The sequence below is a fragment of the Populus trichocarpa genome, chromosome 11, assembly GCF_000002775.5.
Source record: "Populus trichocarpa isolate Nisqually-1 chromosome 11, P.trichocarpa_v4.1, whole genome shotgun sequence".
NCBI lineage: Eukaryota > Viridiplantae > Streptophyta > Magnoliopsida > Malpighiales > Salicaceae > Populus > Populus trichocarpa.
This window is the reverse complement of record NC_037295.2, coordinates 5,641,262-5,647,983: the sequence shown is the minus strand read 5'-3', so window position 1 is coordinate 5,647,983 and position 6,722 is coordinate 5,641,262.

Sequence of the window (6,722 nt, the reverse complement as noted above, 5' to 3'; positions counted from 1 at the left end):
CTCATATGAATTGATTTAATCCCAAGTTATTATAGATTTCACATGCTGATTGATTATAAAGTAATTATGTCTTGCTCACATATTTTCTTAAATATCCCCTAATTCTATCTATGAAAGAGAAGAAAATCTTAATTGGTAACAAATCCAAAACACCAAGTATATGAATTTCATTATAGTTAATATATATGATCCAGTTTCTCTTTTTTCTCAATATACGAGATGTCTTATCTCTGGAATGTCATTTTATATATATATATATATATATATATATATATATATATATATATATATATATATATATATTCTTAAAAATACAAGAAATGGGTAATTTGGATAATTATCTAACTAGATTTATTTCAAGTAATGTAGGTAATTAAAAAATTACCCGTTTACTCAAATTATATATATATATATATATATATATATATATATATATATATATATATATCTTTTTTTATAAATTTGTAAAATTGATGGACTGATAATTTTCTTTGGACTTAATTTTGGCAAGTCAAAGTTATTGAACCTAATTTGGACTCATTAATTGTGATTTTGTTTTTTAGTATTTGAGAGTTAGGTACATAAAATTTCTTCATAGATTGCATGCCATTCTCCTTTTCCTTTTCCTTTTCCTTTTTTGACCTTGATATAAGTTGAACCTAATTATTATCATCATCATTATTATTATTATTATTATTTAGGTTTAAGCCAGCGGTGCTAAATATTTTAATATTTTGTGGGAGTTTGATGAGCTGAGATGGGTTGCCTTGCAATCTTAGAATCTGTCTAATGCTGTTCAAGAAAAAAAAAAAAAGAATCTCTCCTGACATTAGCATATATTCCTGTCTAATTGCCTTTCACATTGATTCTAGTTAAAGAAGAAGGAGAGAAAAAAAACTTGTTGCGAAGCTAACTAACTTTTGAAAAGAGCAGATATTAATGATAGTTGAGCTGTAATTTATTGAAAAAATAACTTGATTTTGTAAGACCTTTATTCTGATTTGATGTTGATTTTTGTTCTTCCGGTTAACCGGAGATCGACACTCCTTCCTTGCCACGAGGAAAGCCTTTCAGCTCTACTAGCTAGAAACATTTCATATGGAGAAGCCAAGAATTACAGTAGCAAAATTAAGTATAAATTGATCGGAAGGGTTACTCAAATAATATTTTTTAAAAATAAATTAAGACAATATAAATAAAAAAATATTAAAAAAAATAATGGATTGATATTTGAGTTTTGATCAATTTAGGCTTTCATCGATCGGGTCATCTAATCGATTTGAATTTTTTATCGGTTCAACTAGATTTTTTTCTAACTCGGACAGACTCAGACCCTAGATCACGAATCGACACATGAATTACCAAGTGAACTCAAATTTTTTATTTTTATTTAAGCAATATCATTTTATATATTTTTTTATATTTTCATGTTAACTTAATTAAATTTAAATCGAGTTTAATTAAATCATCATTATTAAAAATCTAATAAGCTCAACTTAGATTTTATTAAATTAACATCTTATGTAACTCAATTAAGGATTTAGCTAAAATTAGTTTCCGGATTTTTAATTTCATGAATCATTTCACCAAATCCAACGAACCGAGTCGAACAATTATGCTTTCCTTGTCTCATTTTATTAACACAACTTGATGCTGATGAGCCACCCACGGCAGCAAGCAACATACCTTTCCAATCACATCCATAGTTATCTTAATATTTAAAGCATAATATCTTGGGAAAGATGATCGGGGCACTTCTATGGTGTGGGGACATCGATTCCCATCCTTTCTTCTTTCAATTTTCTGCTGGGAATTTCCAGGTGACGGCGACGATGGAGATATGAAAAGTTTGCACCTGGTCAAACTCATTTTCAGGCGGCAGGTTTACCTGCTTGCTTGCTTGCTTGGTGTTCAATCAATCTATTCTGGGTCATCAAAATAATTATTACCGAATAGGAAAAAATGACAAAAACTCAGTAAATGACAAGTCGCCTTTTGTTGCAGGTGACCTGTAGCCTAGTTGTACAAAATAAAAAAGATAGTTATTGACGACGTGTCATCTGTTCCTGAAGCAAAAATAGACGCGCCTGAGCTTTTTGATTAAGGTTAGTCACAGACTCACATGACCCTAGCTTGTTTTTATTTTCCTTTTAATTTAAATTATTTTTTTGAATCAATTAATTTAAAATATTATAAATATATTAAAATTTTAAATTAATTAAGAATACATCTTATATATTATTTTATAAAATGACATTCAGTTTTTACATTCCTTTATAATAAGAGCATAACAATTTTTTATTTATAATACTAGTAATTATTTTAGAGCCCATCATTATTTCTTTAAAATTTTATATGATTACTTTCCTGATATAATTAAATAAAAAAATAATATTATTAAGCCCAGTTGGTTCATGATTCAAATTATAGATTTGATAGGTTAGATTGAGTTGGCCCAAATCAATCAAAGATATCGTTATTTCAATATTTTTTTTAATATTTTTTATAGATTAAATTTTGAGTTTATAATCAAAATTTTACTTGCAAATAAAAAATATATTAATAACACCTATATATTTTTTTTATGTTTTTTTTAAATAAATTGTCCGACCACAGTGAAGTGAAGCACAGAACAATTGCCTAGACTAAATCATCATTTTGGTTTAATTGAAAGCTAGTGTATGAAGATTAATTTATTAAAATCTTAATTCTTATGACCTGCCAAAGGTTTTTGAATGTTTAGTGATAGAAGAGAAAATATATTTTTTTATCAATATAGATTGAACTAGTTATACGTACCAAAAGGTTAATTATTTTGGAACACCTGTTATTATTATTACCCCAGTAATCAAATACTAATAAAATGATAATTATAAGATATGGTTATACAAAACAATCTCATTCTAAAAAACTGAGTTTAATTTCAGATAAAAATCTAAAAATAATTTTATATTACATAGTAGCATGAAATGAATCAAATGAAGAATAACACTACAAGTCTACAGATATAAAACAGATCCAGATTATATTCTGATCCTCCTAATTTTCTTTCAAGCACTACGAGGCAGCTAACCTGTCGCATAGTGGCAAGAGAAATGGAGAGATGAGGTGGTCGATATATCTAAAAGATACACTCATGCAAATCACTTTATCCTTTTTTAAAATATGCTTTTGTTTTTAAATCAAAAGGAGACTTCTAAAGCGTCCTAAAGAAAAAGTGCATCTCTTTTTCAAGTAAAAGATAACGAAAATGCTTGCTTGTCCACATTATATATCTGGAAAAGTTGCTGGTGGGAATGAGTCTACTCTCTATACTAATCAGATCAGATTCCTTTAATAAAAAAAAAAAAAAAAAAAAAACCCATCTCAAACTAGCTACTCTCCTTCATAATTGCAGCAGAAAGCTACCCATACACACAAACCCTACATTTTCAAACGACGAAAAGTGAGCAACAAAGCCACAGAAAACAGGTGAAAAGAGGGTGTTGAAGCAAAAAGCAGTAGCTTCAGGCAGCATCCAACTCTGCAAAGGATAAGTATGCCCTTGAACACTGCATGTTGAAAGATATGATCGGCCCACATATATAGTTCTTTATCTTAATTTCACACATAAATTACATGCAAGTTATAAATCAGCAACTAACTAGCTAGGAAGCAAGTTGCTAAGTCACTAGTGGGAATCTGAGTAGACAAAAATGAAATCAAGCAGGCATCTGAAAAGTTTGGTTTTCATATTCCTTCTCACGATCCAGCTTATTCAATGCTGCGTGCGCAAGTTGAAATTAATGACCATAAGATGCCCCATCATAACTTGCATACGCTTACAAATGCCCACATGTTCATGCAAACACATGCTAATTTAATAGCCGCTAAATTTTGGAAAAAAAAAGAAGAAGAATTCAAAATTTATTTAATGATATGATATTAAAATAAACGGTCACAAAATTATTATCACAAAAATAAACACTCATAAAATTAAATATTAACCAAATATTGAGATGTTTGTTTGATATTGTAATAACCTCACAGAAAGCAAACTAAAACAAATTATAAAGACCAATTCAAAATCAACCAAATGTTGAAGGATTAACATGGAAAAAAAAAAACAACTAAAAAAATAAAATTCAAAGAGAAAAAAATGGAAGGAATTTTTTAAGGGAAAAAAAAAACAATTTAAGAGTTGATTACTTGATTCTACATAACTTGGTTGATTTGATGGGTTCAAACGCAATCCAGACGATCGGTAAAAGCATGGTTTAACTTTAAAAAAAAATATCAATATGACATCATTTTTTTTAATATTAAAACAATAACATATTATACCGACGCCGACATTGCGACTTAACTCGTAAAGCATACAACCAAGATCATAAACTCCATTGGGTTTAAAAATTATGTTTTTCAAAAATTATTTTTTATTTAATGATATGATAAAGAATAGACGCTTGTAAAAATTAAACACCAATCAAATATTGAGACATTTGTTTGAGGTTACGATAAATTTTTATAGAAAAAATCAAATAAATAATAACCAGTAATTTAAAATCAATAAAATATAAAACAATAAAATTAAAAAAAATCAAAATAGAATAAGAAAATAAAAAAATTGAAAAAAAATAAAGTTGCTTACGTGTTCATATAAATGGTGAAGCAACATAATCTTTTCCACTTGAAGAATATACATGTACGTCCCTATTACAACCTTTACAAGCCAATTTGTAGATGTTGGATACGACAGAAAGTTGTTTCTGATAGGAGCATTGATTTGTAAGGACTCAATAATTGTCTGTATCATATATTCTCTAAACAATTTCACTTTATACGGTCATTGGAAATGTGAACGCATTCCATCATTTTATACAACTTGTTCATTTTCGTACTATCATCATTATGGATTGGTTAATTGGTTAATTGGTTTATTGAAAAATTGTTTAGAAAAATTGATACGAGATTTTGTTAGAAAAATTGTTTTAAAATCATGGTTAATTGGTTTATTGAAAACTAAATTTAACATGGATTTCACTTATTTTTAAAAATAAAATTTTATTAAAAATTATTCTATATATAAAGTTTTTAAAATAGAACATTAACATAATTAAAATAAATTATAACCGATTGAAAAATTAATTTCTAATAATTTTTTGTTGGCATGTTTGTTGTGAAATCAAATATCCCAAACAAGTGATTATGTAATCTAATTTTTTATCTCACCTTTATTATTTACAATCTTAAGATTTTAGATATTGTTTATATAGTTTATACATTTGTTTAGTTTATACATTTAAAGTTGCACCTTCGTTTTTAGTTTATACATTTTGTCTAAATTCATGACCATGCAATTTGTTTAAATAATTTTATTATGATATCATGCATGTTAAAAGGATAACATATTGAGCTAACAAAAATCAAAATGTGATTATATAAAGTTGCATGGTTTCAGTACTTTTGTTTATTGGAGTTCTTATTTATCTACAATAATTCTTCATGTTTATATCTTGAAAAAAATCATACAATTAATTTAAAATTTTAGTTGACATTCAAAATTTTATTTGCTTAATTGTTTTAAGTTTTAGTTTTATAATATTCTTTGCTTTAGTATAGTCAAATTTTAATTATGGCTGTTTTTTTAGAATAATCACGTCTTCAACTAAAGAAATGGTTATTACAACTAATATTACTTCATCAAGTACTACTTCAATAAAGAGAATTCCATTATCACTTTCTGTGATATATATATGAGAAAACGAGAAGTTAAATGGATTGAACTTCAAGAAGTGGCAACAAAAATATTATTCTATTTAACCACCTTGGTATGGAATTTGATCCTACAACACTAGTAGTTGTGGATACATGGAATCATAATGATTTTGTATGCATGAATTATATCTTGAATGAATTTGACAATACACCATATAGTGTGTATAGTTTGATAAAGAGTGCAAAGACACTATGAAAGGTTTTGATAAAAAAAAAAAAACAAAAATGAAGATGTTGGTATGAAAAAGTTCATAGTCAACAATTTTATGGACTTCAAAATGGTTGACTCAAGAACCATTATAAGTCAAGTTCAAGAGTTTCAACTTATTTTATGATATTCATTTTGAAGTTATGTATTTGAGAGAATCCTTTCAAGTAGCTACAATAATTGAAAATTACCACCATCTTAAAAAGACTTCAAGACTTACTTTAAGAATAAGCATAAAAATAAGAGTTAAAGACTGTATTTTTTAGGTTTAGGATAAAAGAGGACAATAAATTTTCTAAAAAGAGAGTCAACTCTTCTAGTATGGCCTCCAAAGTAAACATTATAGAACAAGTGGTAAAAACTCATGATAAATTGTTTTTTAAAAAATCACATATATAAATAAGAAATGTTTATTTCTTTTATAATTTTAAAAAATATATATTGTATTCTCTAAAGCATTCTTGAATTTGAAAGATGTTCATGGAAAAAATGAACACTATTGTGAGAACCAGAATAAATCTTCAGGTAGAGAACTATGTTAGTGTTATTGACTTGTTTTATATAAAAGACTGAATAACTCAAGTTATTGTGTTCACTATTTAGCCGAGTAAATGCGATAGTCCTTCACTAACAAAAGTTCAAAATCAAAAGTTACTTATCCTGATATAGTGATCCATCAAATCATTATCTTTCTATGAATTTTAAAATCTTTTTAAACAAATCAGGCAATTTTCATTCATGTAGGGAATTGTTAGAA